Raw genomic sequence first — 16793 nt, 5'->3', positions numbered from 1 at the left:
GGTGAAAGTTGGGGATGGGCAGATGAGAGGATAAGAAAGTTGTAGGGTGGTGGTTGGGCAGGTGAGGGGGTGAGAATGGAGTAGGGTGAGCTTTGGGCAGATGAGAGGGCGAGGAGGGGAAGAGTAGGGGATGAGGAGATAAGGGGTGAAAATTTGGGATGGTGAGATGAGGGAGTGGGAAATTACCAAAAGTGTCCTGGGCTATGCAGGCTGGGTGGGTTAGCCATGGGAAAATACCCATTATGTCCTGGGATGTGCGGGCTATGTGAGTTAGCAGCGGGAAATTCAGAGATGGTTCTGGGTGCGGCAGCCTCGACGTCAGTAAGTGTCGTCCGTTGGCAGCTGCTTGCTCGTGCGCCTGAGAGCGAGTCGCGTGAGCTCACGGAGTTGCGCGAGGCGGGGCGTCCGTCCGACCTCTCTCTCTCCCCTCCCCCCCACCCCCCCAATTGTGTGTGTCTGTCAGGTAGAGAGTGTACTGTTCACAGCAACGCTGTCAGCTTGACCGCCAACATCGCTGAGGTAAGGGCTTTGTTTACTCAGTGTCTCTGGGTCCGGGTTTTTGTTTTTTTACAGAAGCCGTTTCCAAGGATTCTGTTAATTCCCGGGATTGTTGGCCTCTCCCAGTTCGTGTTAGTCCCCATATCCACCCTGACTGACCGGTTATTCTGGGCTTCTGCTTATTCGTAAATTATTGTGGCCTGGAGTGCGCTGCTTGAAGGGGAGGTGATGGCAAATTTACAAGTAATTTTCGTGTGGACGTCCGAAGTGGGAGTATGTCACTCGGTCCCTAAAGCTAGCTGTATTATTTAATTCGATCCGAGCTGATCTAATTACTCCACATTCCTTCCTAACCTGTCACCTCCTTTCTTATTCGGAATCTATCTACGTCCAGCTTTAAAATATTCAAAAACTGCTTCTTCCTTTTGAGAAGCTTTTCGAAAGGATCGGCGATCTTTAAAATGGGCGACTGATTATTTTTAAACTGTGACCCCCAGTTCTGGGTTTAAAAGGAAATTGGATAAATGCTTAGAAAATAAAATAATTCTATGTGGTTGTAGAAAAAAATGTGGTGACAGGCAGTGAGCAGGACTAATTAGTCATAGCTCTCAAAGAGCCAGCATTAGGTCAGCAGAGTTAAAACCGTCAGTTTTTGTACAATGAGAAGCCAGGTCATGTGAACAGTAAAGCCATACGTGACAGTTGAGGTTCCATGATGGGTAAGCCTGTGGATTCAACAAAAATGACAATAACCTGCAATTATGTAGTGCCACGAACATAACAAAACCATCCTACCAGGCTTTACAGGCACAATTAGTAGACCAAACAGGATTAGAGTATCAAATGGGGATCATGTATTCCCTATCTTTAATTGGAGTAAATTTCTGCTTATCTAGTATTGGATTTTGAGCAGCCTTTCATTAACTTCCAGACTTTGACTACTCTGATGCTCTCCTGGCTGGCCTTCTGTCTTTCATCCAAGACACTGGTGCCCATCCTCGAGCTCCCACCAAGTTCCATTCCCCTTTCACTGACCGACCTGTGGGCTCTGTCTGGCAACACAATTTTTCAATTGGTTATCCTTCTTGGCCAGCTCCACAGCGGATAGGAGAAATGGTGGCATAGTGGGAATGTCACTGACCTAGTGAACCAGATATCTGATCTACTGCTGTGGGGGAACCAAAAACAGTGAAAAATGTACTTGATCTCACTGCCAGCTGCAGATGCATCTGTCCATGACAGTATTGATAAGTGACCACCACACAGTCCTTGTGGAGACAAAGTCCCACATTCAATTGAGAATAACCTCCGTCGTGTTGTGTGGCACAATCACTGTGCTAAATGGGACAGACTTTGAACAGATACAGCAACTCAAGACTGGCCGTTTATGACTTGCTGTGGGCTGTCAACAGCAGCAGAATTGTACTCCACAGTCTGTAGCCTCATGGCCTGACATCTTCCCCATTCAATCATTACCATCAAACCAGGGGAATCAATCTGGGTTCAATGGAGAGTGCAAGAGGGCATGTCCAGAGCAGCACCTGGCATACCTGATGAAGTAATATCAATCTGGTGAAGCCACCAAACAGGACTACTTGGACGCCAAACAGCATACACAGCAAGTGAGAGACAGCAAAGCAATCTCTCAACCAATTGAACAGATCTAAGCCCTGCATCCAGTCATGAATAGTGGCGGATAATTAAACAACTCACTGGAAGAGAAGGCTCCGCAGATATCTCCATTCTGAATGATGGAAGAGGTCAGGACATTAGTTCAAAAGATAAGGCTGAAGCTCTTGCAGTAATCTTCAGCCAGTACGATTCGGTCCATATGATATCAATAAATGGTTGCAGGCAATGGAACCTGCAAAGGCTACAGGCCATAACATTCTGGCAATAGTCCTGAAGACTTGTGCTCCACTCCCCTCGTCAAGTTGTTCCAGTACAGTTACAACACTGGCATCTACCTGATGTGAAAAATTGCCCAAATATGTCCTATACAGGTATTTCTGGCACAACGTGATCGTTGCGTTCCTGTGCAACCTCACACTGTAGAAAATAGCTATACCCGTGCAGTAGAAAGTTCGCGCTATCCAAATAGCGTTTTAACAAAACTTTCATTATGTCAGAAATACCTGCACATAAAAAGCAGAACAAATCTAACCTGGCCAGTTACCACCCAATCAGTCCACTGTCAATTATCAGTAAACTGATGGAAGGTGTCATCAACTGTGCCATCTAGCAGCACCTGTTCAGTGATGCCCAGTTTGGGTTCTGCCAGGGCTTTTCACCATCTGATCTCATTACAGCCTTGGTTCAAACATAAACAAAAGAGCTGAATTCCAGAGGTGAGGTGAGAGTGACAGCCGTTGACTTCATGGCTGCATTTTGACCGTGTGAGACATCAAGGAGCCCTAGCAAAACTGGAATCAATAGGTGTGAGGGGCAAACTCTCAGGTAGTTGGAATCTTACCTGACACATAGGAAGGTGGTCATGTTTGGAGATCAGTCATCTTGGCTCCTGGACATCTCTGTAGTTCGTCAGGGTAGTGTCCTCGGCCCAATTATCTTCAACTGCTTCATCTATGACCTTCCCTCCATTATAAGGTCAGAAGTAGGGATGTTCAGCATCATTCATGATGACTCAGACGCTGAAGCCATCCGTGTCCAAATGCAATAGAATTTGGAAACATCCAGGCTTGGGGTGACAAGTGGCAAGTAATATTCATGCTATGCAAATGCCAGGCTATGAACATCACCAACAAGAAACAAACTAACCATTGCCCTTTGACATTCAAAGATCCTTAGAGTTATCATTGATCAGAACCTCAGCCGGACTCTCAGATAAATGCATCTGCAGATGAAAGCAGGTCAGCGGCTAGGAATACTGCAGCGAGTAACTCACCACCTGACTCCCGAAAGTCTGTCCATCATCTACAAGGCACAGGACTGTGATGGAATGCTCCCCACTTGCCTGGATGAGTGCGGCTCCAACAACATTCAAGAAGCTTGACACCATCAAGGACAAAGCAGCCCACTTGATTGGTACTGTATCCACTCCCTCCACCACTGTGACACTCAGTAGTAACTATAGTGTGTACTATCTACAAGATGCACTGCAGAAATTCACCAAAGATCCTCAGACAGCATCTTCCAACCCATGACTATTTCCATCTAGAAGGACAAAGGCAACAATGTATGGGAGCACTATCACCTTCAAGTTTCCCTCCAAGCCACTCACCATCCTGACTTGGAGTTACATCAGTGTTCCTTTGCTGGGTCAAAAACCTGGAATTCCCTCCCTAAAGGCATTGAGGGTCAACTCACAGCTGCTGGACTGCAATGGATCAAAAAGGCAACTCACCAGCACCTTCTCAAGGACAAATAGGGACGGGCAATAAATGCAGCCCTGCCAGCAATGCTCACATTTGACAAAATAACTGTACAGAAAATTAAAAAACCCAATCAACCATGAAACCGCTTCACTGGTACCATTTAAGGAAGGAAATCTGTTCATAAGACCACATGGAATAGGAATAGGTGTAGGCCATTTGGCCTCTTGAGTCTGCTCCTCAATTCAGTAGGATAATGAATGATCCGATGTTCCTCACATCTGTTTTCTTGCCCTTTCCCTGTAACCCTTGATTTTCCTACTGATCAAGAATCTCAGCCTTTAAATATGCAGCCCTTACAGCTCTGTGGCAAGGAGTTCCACAGACACTCAACCTTCTGAGAGAAGAAATTCTTCCACATCTAAATGTTAAATTGACACACCTTTAGCTATGCCCTCTGGTCTAAGACGCTCCCATGACGGGAAACATCATCATAGCATTTCCCTGTCAAGACCCTTATGAATCCTATATGTTTCAATGAGATTATCTCTTATTCTTCTAATCTCCAGCAAGTAAAATCTCAACCCATACAGCCTTTGTCTAGCGAGCAACCTATCCAATACCAGGATCATTTGAGTGAACCTTCCCTGAAATGAAATGATATCTTTCCTTTAAATAAGGGAACCAAACATAGGAAGATGGTTGTGGTTGTTGGAGGTAAGTCTTCTCAGCTCCTGGACATTTCTGCAAAGCGTTCATCAGGGACAGCGACCTTGGCCCAACCTTCCTCAGCTGCTTTATCAATAACCTTCCCTCCATCATAACGTTGGCCCTGATGAATGCACAGTATTCAGCATCAGATACTGAAGCAGTTCAAATGCGACAATGATCTGGACATTATCCAGGCTTGGGCTGACAAGTGGTAAGTAACATTTGAACCACACAATTGCCAAACAGTGACCATTTCCAGTAAGTGACAATCTAACCTCCACCCCTTGACATTCAATGGCATTAGAATCACTGAATATCCCACTGTCAATATCCTGGGGGTTGGCATTGACCAGAAATTAGGGGCAAGCGATAGCCTCACTAGACTATTAATCCAGAAACTCGCTACTATTCCAGGACAGATTGGAATTCCACCTTGGCAGATGGCAATTCAGTGAAACAAAAGCTGTAATTAAGTCTTTACTCATGACATGAAACCATTGTTGATTTTCAGGAAAACCCATCTGGTTCACCAAAGTCCTTGAGGGAAGGAAATCTGTCCTCACCTGGTCTGGCCTACATGTGACTCTAGACCCACAGCAATGTATTTGACTCTCAAGTCCCCTGTGAAATGGTCTAGCAAGTCACTCAATTGTATCAAATGCTCAAGAATGTAGCTCATTACCACCTTCTCAAGGGCAACTTGGGGCTGGCAATAAATGCTGTCCAGTCCACAACACCCAGGTCTCACAAGTGACTTAATCCAATCTCCTTGAAATAAGGGCAAACATTCCATTAAGCTTCCTTATTACCTGCTGCACCTGTATGTTAGCTTTGTGTTTTGTGCACAAATATTCCCAAGTCCCTTGTGTTGCAGCTTTCTGCAGTTTTTCTCCTTTTAAATAATATTCTGTTCGTTTGTTTCCTCTTCCAATATGAATAACTTCACATTTTCCCACTTAATACTGCACTTGCCAATGTTTTTGCCCACTTCTTAACCTACTAATTTATATCTCTGTAAACCATTTTTATCCCCCTCACAACCGGTCTTTCTACATACTTTTGTGTCGTAGTGTGCAGTTGGTTGGGCCTCAATGTCTACAATATTTTCTATAAACTCCTCTCTATCTCTACCTTCACCACGTTCTTTAAATTGCTGCTTAAAATCTACCTCTTCAACTAAGATTCCAGCAGTTTCACAAAGTGGTTTACCACCATTGTTTCAGGGGCTTTTAAGGATTTGCAGCAATGGTGCTTGCATCCCATGAAAGAATAGAAAAAACACTTTTGGTCACCCATCCTAACATCTCATGTACCTCAGTATCAAAATTAGTTTTATTGTTGCTCCAGTGAAGCACAGTATAACCAGCAGGTTAAGAGAAGAAAAGTTAGACAAGGTGCCTTTACAAACCATTCTTTAAAGTTTCCTGAATTATTTACCTCATCAATTTTTATTCTTTGCATCATTGTTTGTATTCTAGGCATCAGGCCTGTGGTGGAGTTCTGCCTTAGTCAGCTCTCTGCCCTTAGTTTACAACTTGTTAACTAAACAATGCACAAGATATTTTCAGATGGTTGTATAATTTCAATGCCGTACCTCAGGGTGTGCCCTCTAGTGAAGACCATCATGCAAGGCACCAACTTTGGAGAGGAGTGAGGGGTAGTTTTGAGTCCTCTGAGAGTTATCTTTTTAACATTTTTCCCAGCTGCCTTTTGGTTGCAACAGAACTGAAGGCATCATGTGCACGTGATTAAAACATTGATCCTACGTGATTATTGTATGCAGCATTAAGTAAGATGAACGCATGTGACCCCAAGGGGGCATGTGTCCTTAATCATCCCTTGAGAAGGTGAGCTGTTTTGGAGGGCTGCAGTCTCTGTGATATGGGCACACCCTCAATGCAGCTCTGGAAAGAGTTTCAGGAACATGGGGAGCTGACCAGAAAATAAAGATGCAACTGCAGACAGATCAGCTATGATTTTATGGAACAGTAATGCAAGTTTTAACTCTACCTCTCTTTAAACTGTATGTTGATATATGTAACACTGAACGAATGAAGGACTGTTTTCAAGTCAGGATAGTGTGGGGCTTGGAGAGGAGCTTGCAGCTGATGGTGTTCCCATGTACCTGCTGAGATGGTAGAGGTCATGGGCTTGGAAGATGCTACTGAAGGTGAATAGCTGTAATTAATTATGTAAAGGATATGCATTGTGCAGCACTAGTGGAGGAAATGTACATTGGAGAGGGTACCAGAGGTACCAGTCAACTGACTGATTTTGTCTTTGGTGTTGATCTTCTTGAGTGCTGTTGGAGCTCTACTCCAAGCAAGTGATGAGTTTTCCTTCACACATCTAACTTGTGCCTTGTAGATGGTAGATAGGCTTTAAGGAGTCAGGAGGTGAGTAACTTGCTGCAGGATTTCTAGCTTTTGACCAGTTCTCATTGCCTGCTGGTCTTGTTGGTGTCTAAGATATGGGATTTAACTCAAGGTTGTCACCTGGAATTGAAAATCAATCTTTTGGAAAACTCCAGGAGAAAAATTCAGAGAGATGATCTCTTTTCAATTTATTAACCCATTTTTTGATTATTGTTATTTAAGTGTTGGAGACAGATGGAACAAATCAATTCTAATCAAATTCTGTCATAATGAGGTTTAGAAGGTGGTGATCCCTGACAGGGCCATTAGTGAGAGTGTGGAAGTGGGGTGGCTGAAGTGGGAGGGCATGAGATGGGAAACTCCAGGAATGCACTAACGGGAGTTGATAACTAAGGAGGAGAAAGTGAGGACTACAGATGCTGGAGAGTCAGAGTTGAAAAGTGTGGCGCTGGAAAAAGCATCCGAGGAGCAGGAAAGTCGACATTTCTGGCATAAGCCTTTCATCAGGAATGTGGAGGGGGAAGGGGGCTGAGAGCTAAATACGGCGAAGGGGAAGATAGATGGGATGGCAATAGGCAGATGATGTAGGAGGTGATTGTGTTAGGTCCGTGGGGCAGATAGGTGAGAAGAAGGTAGGTCAGGCCAAAATGGCGATGCTGAATTGGAGGGTTGAATCTGGGATGAGAAAGGGGGGGGGGGGGGGGGGGGGGGGGGGGGAGGAGATTTGGAAACAGGTGAAGTCAGTGTTGATGCCATGTGGTTGTAATGTCCTGAGGTAGAAGATGAGGTGATCTTCCTCCAGTTTGCGGGTGGCTTTGATTTGCCATGGAGGGCAGCCATGATTTGCATGTCCTTGGGTGAGTGTGAAGGGGAGTTGAAATGTTTGGCTACAGGTTGGTGGGATTGTTTGGTGCATGCAACCAGAGTTGTTCCCTTAACCGCTCTGTGAGTTGGCGCTTGGTCTCCCCAATGTAGAGGAGACCACATCGAGAGCAACGGATGTAGTAAATGAGGTGGGAAGATGTGCAGAAAAATCTTTGCCAGATTTGAAATCACCCTTCTGGCACGTAGACAGATATGAAGGGGAGGTGTGAACACAGTTTTGCACCTTTGTGCGGAAGCTGGGAAGGTGGCAGGTATGGAGGATAGGTTGGTGGGGTGTGTGGACCTAATGAGAAAGTCGCAGAGGGGATGATCTCTGTGGAACACTTAGGGATGAGAGGGAAGCATCTCCTCCACTTCCCACACCTCCATCCTCGAACCCCAACAAGGATAGAATCCCCTTGTCATCTTATTCCACTCCAGATACAATGCATTATTCTCTGCCATTTTCACCATGTACAATCAGACCCCACTATCAAAAGTATATTTCCCTACCTATGCCTATCTACGTTCCACAGAGACCATTCCCTCCGCAACTCCCAGCACCTTCCCCTGCCTCCATACAAGGTGCAAAACCTGCAACCACACCTCCATCCAAGGCCCTAAAGAATCATTTCAAATCCGGCAGAGATTTTTCTGCACAACCTCATTTACTGCATCTTTTGCTTTCGATGTGGTCTTCTCTACATCAAGGAGACCAAGCCCCAACTCAAGTTCAGGAAACATCTCTGTTCTGCAGGCACCAAGCAACCCCACCAACCTAAGGCCAGCCACTTCAACTCTCCCTGACACTTGCCCAAGGACATGCAAATCCTAGCTGCCCTCCACGGCAAATCAAAGCCACCAGCCAATTGGAGGACGAACACATCGTCTTCCACCTTGTGACCCAACAACCACATAGCATCAACATTGACTTCACCAGTTTCCAAATCTTCCCCACCCTCCCATCTCATCCCAGATCCAACCCTCCACTCGGCACCACCACCACCTGACCTACCTGTCCATCTTCCTTCTCATCTATCTGCTCCACCCTCCCCACCAACCTATTACAATTGCCTCCAACCTGCATCCACCTATTGCCATCCCATCTATTTTTACCCCACTCTTATCCCCACATCCCCCACTTATCTCTCTGCTACCTTACCCCTACGCATTCCTGCTGAAGATCTTACGCCCAACTGTCTTAACTTTCCTGCTCCTTGGATGTTGCTTGGCCTGCTGTCCTTTTTCCAGCGCCACAGTTTTTGACATTGATAACTAAAGCACCAGCAGTGGTTGCATTCTATAGGGTGAGGAATGGGCACAGCTTAGATGGAGATTCTGTGGAAGGTTCACCGAACCGGAAACATTATCTCTGATTTCTCTCCAAGATGCTTCCAGATCTACTGAGATTTTCCAGCAATCTTTGTTTTTTTCTGATTTACAACGTCCACAGTTCTTTCAATTTTTATGAAGAGTAGGAATATATGGGTTTTTTACCAAGTGGCAGTCAGTGACTAATGGGGTACTGCAGGGATCAGTGTTTGGGCCCCAGCTATTCACAGTATGTATTAGTGATTTAGATGAGGTAACTAAATGTAATATCTCCAAGTTTGTTGACGACATCAAGCTGCGTGTGGGGAGCAACCATGAGGATGTGCAGAGATGATTGGGTGTGATCCAGCAAGTTGCGTGACAGATGCAGTATGATGTGGGTAAATGTGAGGATATCCACTTTGGTAGTACAACTAGGAAGGTAGATTTATCTGAATGGTGATGGATTGGAAAAGGGGAGGGGTGACCTTGAACCTCAGTTGCTGAAAGTAAGCATACAGGTGCAGATGGTGAAGAAGGCAAATTATATGTTAGCCTTCAAAGTGAGAGGATTCAGTACAGGAGCAAGGGTGTCTTGATACAATTATACAGAGCCTTAGTGAGACAACGCTGCAGTATCTTATACAGTTTTGGCCTCTTTATTTGAGGGAGGATATTCTGAATATGGAGGCAATGCAACAAAGATTTACCAGACTGATTTTTGGTATTGCAGGAGTGACATATGAAGAGATAATGGATTGATTAAAACTATATTCACTGACTTTTAGAAAAATGAGGGAGGGAGAAATCATAGAAGCCTATAAAACTCTAACAGAATTAGACAAAGTAATTGCAGGAAGGATGTACCCACTGACTGGGAAGACCAGAACCAATCTGCCGTCACAACTTAAGGATATGGAGTAGGCCATTTAAGACTGAAATGAAGACAAATTTCTTCATGAAGACAATGGTGAACCGGTGGAAATTACTGCCACAGAAGGCGGTTGTTTTTAGGAAGGAGGTGATATCGTTCTTAGGGCTGACGGGATCAAAGAGTTTGGGGAGAAAGCAGAAACAGGGTTCTGAATTAGATGATCAAGCATGTTCATTTTGAATGGTGAAGCAGGCATGAGGGCAGAATGGCTTACTCATGCTCTTTTTTTAAAATGTTTCTATATTAATAAAAGGTAGGACCTTTGTGTGGAGCTCCAACCCACAGGGGTGTGAGAGGGATACATTTGGGCATTTGGAAGTTTTATTGGAGCCCAATGGTTGTTGTAGCTGATCTGCAGCCCAGGCACAGCTTACACTGGACAGCCTGCTCCTCGTGACTTCTCAAGTATCCCATTCAGGTCCTGTCTTTCAGATGAGAAATTAAATTGCCTCTCTGTCTGTATATGAAATATCTTATCATGTATCTGAAGAGCAGCAGGAAACGTCTCCCTGGGATAATGGATAATATTCATGTCTCAGCCAGCATGCCTAAAAATGGATGTTTTGACCATTTGTCATGTTTGTTGGATCTTGCTGTACTCAGTTTGGCTATGGTGATTAACCACTTCATTGGCTGCAATGCACTTGGGATGTCTTGTGGATGTGAAAGGTGTCTTTGAATGAAGAGTCCTTTTCCTTGTCTGTAAAACCTTGCACTATTTGCTGTGCTGTTGCCCCAATGAGGAATTAGTTGTCTCCTCTTAGCGATGGACAGTTTTTGTTGCCAAGGGAAAATGCAGTGCTCTGATAATGCAGCACTGCCTCAGAACCTCCATGGGGGATCAGCCTGTGTTAGGTTTAGAGCTGGTACAGGCACGATGGATCAAATGGACTCTGTCTGTGCTGCAACACTTAAGTGAGTCTGTGAATTTCGTTCTAGTTTAGATGTTAAAAGGACTGGGAATGTTAAAATGCTTCAATCGTCATTTATATGCGGAAATGGATTCATAGAGTTTTACAGCATAGCAAGAGACCCTTTTGGTCCATCATATATATTCATGTTGGTCATTCACCAGGAATCGGGCTTTTGCCCGAAACGTAGATTTTCCTGCTCCTCGGTGCTGTCTGACCTGCTGTGCTTTTCCAGCACCACTCTAATCTAAACTCTGGTTTCCACCATCTGCAGTCCTCACTTTTGCCCATCTCTCTACTTTCGCGCTATTTCTCAGGACCTGATCCATAGTCTTGTATGCTGTGACATTTCAAGTGTTCATCTAGATGCAACTTAAATGTGGTGATAGTTGCTACCTTTACTGCCCTTCCAGATACTCATTACCCTCTGGGTGACAAAATCTGCTGTTTAGATCCCCTCTAAAGCTCCTGCCCCTTACCTTAAATTGATGATTCCTGTACAAAGAGGGAAAGTATATTCCTATTGACCCCATCTATGCCCTTCATAATTTGTATACTTCAATCCGGTTTTGCATCCACTTTCTCTGCTCCAAGAAAACTAACTCTACCCTATGTGGCCTCTCTTTATAGCTGAAATGCACCAACTTGGGCAACATCTGTTGAATTTGTTATTTACACTCGCTAGTGCACTCTCATCCCAGAGGATTATAATCATAAAGGAGCAGGGATAGGGTGAATAGCCAGGTCTATTCCCCAGGGTAAGGGAGTCCAAAACTAGAGGGCATAGGTTTAAAGTGAGAGAGGAAAGATTTAAAAGGGACCTAAGGGGCAACTTTTTAATGTAGAGGATGGTGTGTGTTTTGGAACGAGCTGTCACAGGAAGTGTTGGAGGCTGGTATAATTACAATATTTAAAAGACATCTAGATGGGTACATGAATAGGAAGGGTTTAGAAGGATATGGGCGAAATGCTGGCAAATGGGACTAGATTAATTTAGGATATCTGGTTGGCATGGCCAGTTGGATTGAAGGGTCTGTTTCCGTGCAGTATAACTCTCTGACTCTATGACTTTGTTGTGAAAGCTAGACTCAGGTGGGAGCGTAATGCAGTGGACTATTGTATTGTAGCCTTCATTCTTCAGACTTTTCATAGAATGTTAGAACAGTTTCAGCACAGAATGGGGCCATTCAGGATGCAGTCTCTGTGCCAGCTGTCTGTAAGATCAACTCATCCAGTACGAATTCCACCCCCCTGCTTTTTTTCCTTGTGGTCTGACAATTTTCTCCTCAGATTTTCATTAGGACCATATACCAAGGAGATACCTGCCCTGTTTAAGTCTATTTAAGAAAGGCTGTGTTGTATTTAGCCACAGTCATCTTTCTCTGGGGAGCAGTTCCCTCTTTACAGATACTTCAGCGGTTTTGTGAGCTGTGTGACGGAAACTCAAAGCATTTGGTGGTTTGGAGGAGGAGGAGGGGTGGTGAAATTTCTGTTACATTGCTGATATATTTTGCAAACTTTAGCATAGGCGACTCAAGTTCCTCTTTTTGAATTTAGACTTATTCAACAATGATCATACTATGGAGATCAGATGCACTGCTCCCACCCTTTTAAAATTTGGTTGGATGTCTTAAAGAGCCTCCCTCACGAACCAAAGTTGTTTTCTGGCCCACTGACAATTGAATGTCTCCGAGCTTGTAATGTAGTCTGAGATCCTGTGCACCATAGCAATAGTGGAGCTGCTCAGGCCATTTCAGTCTTCTGGCCTAGTTAACTAGAACCTCCTTTGACAGACCTTCGTAAGAGGGGAACATCAACCTTGTATGCCTTGAATCATTCCCCTTAAACATTTCAGAGCAATACACAGAACCAATTCGAAGAAGCATCTCTGGATCCAAAACGTTAACCTCAATTTCTCTCCGCGGTTGCTGCCAGCCCTGCTGAGTTTTCCCAGCAATTTTTGTTTTTGCTTCAGATTTCCACCATCCACATTTTTTCAAAGCAAACTTAAAAAAAACTTATCGTGTGTTGAAGCTGTTGGTTTTAGGATGGGATGATATTGATTAGATTACAGAATCGTGCTTATGAGTCAGTTTAAACTGTTAAGCAACACCTTCAGAGCAAGCGTCTTGCACAAGACCAGATTTTATAAGGAGGGTCTTTAAGCAGTAAAGGCGTTTTTTAAAAGAACAATCAGTGATCGTTTTCATAGTCACTATTTCAGAGGAGATTAAGCTGTAGCCATCAGACATCAACCTACATACCCAGAGCATTAGCTTGGACCTTTGAAATATTAAATCAGTGACATTATCACTATTCCTCTATCTCTGTTAAATTAAATCACTTTTCTTTTCCACTATTCATGAGGTCATGCAAGTGAATGACATAGTGGGACTGACTACCCCATGTTCCTTTCACAGGCTGCACGCACCCTAGACCAGTGGATGCCAACGTGGCCAACAAGCCAAAGGAGCATACCATGATGTGGTTCCCTGTTATGCTGCTACCTTATCCTCCCACAGAACTAAAGAAAAGGCACAGCAGAGAAAGAGGCTAGTTTGCCCATTTTCATTACAGTATGGAAACTGGCCATTTGGCCTAACAAGTCCAGCCTGACCCTCCCAAGCGTATCCCACCCAGACCCATTCCCGTACCCTATTACTCTACATTTCCCCTGACTAATGCACCTAACCTACACATCCCTGAACACTACGGGCAATTTAGCTTGTCCAATTCACCTAACCTGCACATCTTTGGACTGTGAGAGGAAACTGTAGCACCCGAAGGAAACCCTATGCCTACACCATTCCAGGAAAAACTAGCTGCCCATTTTAACCCTGGCCTCCACCATTTGACCAATAGGTCTGCATGTTCCAGCACATCAGGTGCACATCCATTTTCCTTATAAATTAGTTGAGGGTTTCTGCTGCAACCACCAAACTACCCTCTAAAAAATATTTTCACAAGTCTTCTCTTAAACCTTCTACCAGCCGCGTTCAATCAGTGACCCTGGTAAATTATCTCTCTGCTGGGGAAACTAGTCCATTCTACGCAGGTCTTAATTAACTCACACATCAGCCACCGCTTTTGGGGAAAGTCAGCCTAGCCTATCTAATCTGAAGGACTCGTACAGAACAGCTTAGTGTTATAGTGTTAAATACACTATCTCCTCTTAACTGTTTCTGTGCCAAGAACTTCAAAGAATGGAAAATGGGTTATAACTGTTCATGCTGTGTATGCTTTAGAGTTATATGCAGTCCTGTAAGAACATTAGATAGCCCTGCTCTGTACAGCATTCTGTACTCCAGCTCCCCATTGGTACATGATGAGGGCTCCCTGATTAGAGGGATCTTTACTGAAGTTTCTTTGCTGCAAGATACGAAGGGAATGCGTGCAGTGAAAATTTGGGTGAGTGCACAGGAACTGTACAGATAGAGATCACCTCGGCACTGAGTGAAATGACTGTACATGTAAAAGAGGTTGATGTAAGGGTACGTATAGTTGGGAGTTGACGCATGATGGTACTATCAGTGCACTAGTAATTCAGAACCCCAGCCTAATGTTTTGGAGACAGCAGATCAAATCCATGACATTGATACAATTTTTATTTTCTTATTTAAAAAAAAAGCTCTAATTAAGAGCCTCGTTTGACCACAAATACTAATGCCATTTGGGGAGGGAAATCTGCTGTCCTCGTCTGGTCTGGCCTACATGTCACTCCAGACTCATCACATTATGGTTGACCCTCAACTGTCCTCAAAAAATGGCTGAGCAAGTCATTGAATTCAAGGACAAGTGGTGGCCTTGCTATCTTGTGCTCCCATCTCATATAAGAATTAAACATGCTCCCTGTGTTCATAGAATCCCTATAGTATGGCCATTTGTCCCAACAAGTCCATACTGACTCTTCAAAGAGTATCCCATCCAGATCCATTCGCCTAGCCCTATCACTCTGCGTGTCCCCTGTCTAATGCACCTAATCTACACACTCCTGAACACCACGGACAATTTAACATGGCCAGTTTACCTAATGACACCACTCTGGACTATGGGAGGAAACCCACGTAGACATGGGGAGAATGTGTAAACACCATACAGGCTGTTGCATGAGGCTGGAATTGATCCTGGGTTCCTGGCGCTGTGAGGCAGCAGTGCTAACCATTGCGCCACTATGCTGTTAATGCAAAAAGCACGGAGTCTCCTCTCTCGATGCCAGCTAAGGTGGAAGCTGCTGACTTTGTGATACCAAACTGAATCAAGCAGTATCTTTCAATACATTTGTTCAATATTAATTACGTTTGTCTGATCCATTGCTCCAGTCAAATCTATAAAAATATTATTGTTTTGCTGGTAGGGAGTGTTGCACTATCTTTTGGGTGAGGACTGTTCAAATAGATGTGAAAGATGTTGTCAGCATCACTTCGAAGCAGAGCAGAGAGAATCCTCTCTTCCTAACCTGTAACTCCAGCTCAAAACCTTCAACGTAAACCTCTAATCCAGGTACCATTCTCTAATGGGAATCTTATTTAAATTCATCCACTTGATCACCTTGATCAGATCCTCTGTCAGCCTGCTCTGAAAGTCTGCAAACAGAGATGATCCCATAATGGAAGTTTAAGGTGCACTCAAGGGAAGAAAACTTGCTGGGATGCTTTGCATGGGAGAATTGGTCAGCTGCATGTGGTTTGATAGGATAACCACAGTTTTTGGAAGCCTGGGGTGGTGAGTCATGGGGCAGGATGTCCAGATTAATATGAAGAAGCAATTATTCAATATTGCCATAACTTCATGTTTCTCCTTTCTGCAGTTGTACTTCTGAGATCCCAGCCAGGCCTAGGGAAGAAAGAAATGAAGCTGCAACTGATATACCAGAAGGTAACTAGACAGTGACAGTGAGGTAGGAGACAGAGAACATATCTAGGTTAACAGGTATGAGTGTGAGTCCCTGTGAGAGTATAAAGACCACATGTGGAAGTGTCCCTGTGGTGTATATGATTGCATGTGAGTGTATGACTGACTAAGTATGTTTGTTCATGTGACTGAGTGGGAGATGCTTTGCAGCTCAAGTTCACTTCTGCCTCACCACAGAAGCAGGAAAGAGGAGGACATTGGACATTTGGGCCCATCACAGTCCACACTGATCATGAACCTTTGTGTGTAGATGTGTTCACTTTTCTGTCGAGCCACTGGCTTGTGATGATGAGGACACCTCCCTCAGTTACCATTCAACCCCAGTGACCCTGAGACCCTTCCAACAACCATTTTGTCTTGTGCAGGAGAGTTTTGGATGGGGTGTTGACTGGTTTCCTATATAATTCCGAGCTCAGTGACCTACTTCAAGCTCAGGCAGGAAAGGTCAATATCATTTCCTGTTAATGAAGCTTAATTCAATTTCCTCAGTTATTTGCAGGTCTCTTGTGACCAGTTCACACTGATCTTTGCAGCGAGACCTTAAACAGACTCCAATTGTTCTCTCTGCTCATAGTTCTCCCCCTCCCCAGCCTGACGGACTTTGAGATTCCCCATAGCAATGACTTAATACATGTTGTGCTGTCAGAGTTGTCATTTTTTTTTATGGGACTGTGAACCTGTCAAGTGAACATGAGAAATCCCATGGCTATTTTAAGAAGGGCAGGAGAGTTCCCTCCAGTTTTGCTCCAGTGTCCCAGACAGTGGTTACTTGCCAAGGACTGCTTAAAATCAGGCTCTGTGGTTAGTTTTCACATTGCAAGTTTGTGGGATCATGCTGTGCCTAATTTCATTCCCCAATTTACTGTTTTAAGATGGTGCCCACACTTGATTCGGCATTTCGGCTTGTGCGATTCTTTGAGATATGCTGAGGTGGTGGAAAGTGCTG

The 16793-nt window shown here is 44.3% G+C and overlaps 1 long non-coding RNA gene across 1 annotated transcript; it reads left to right on the top strand.

Moving 5' to 3' along the window:
• The first annotated feature begins 289 nt into the window (after positions 1–289).
• Positions 290–15811, top strand: LOC122542886. Its single transcript, XR_006309881.1, has 3 exons — positions 290–519; positions 15291–15436; positions 15744–15811. It is a non-coding gene; the product is annotated as an uncharacterized LOC122542886 (long non-coding RNA).
• The last annotated feature ends 982 nt before the right edge of the window (positions 15812–16793 follow it).

This window comes from Chiloscyllium plagiosum, chromosome 41, assembly GCF_004010195.1.
Source record: "Chiloscyllium plagiosum isolate BGI_BamShark_2017 chromosome 41, ASM401019v2, whole genome shotgun sequence".
Taxonomy (NCBI): Eukaryota; Metazoa; Chordata; class Chondrichthyes; order Orectolobiformes; family Hemiscylliidae; genus Chiloscyllium; species Chiloscyllium plagiosum.
This window is presented reverse-complemented; position numbering and strand designations above follow the sequence as displayed.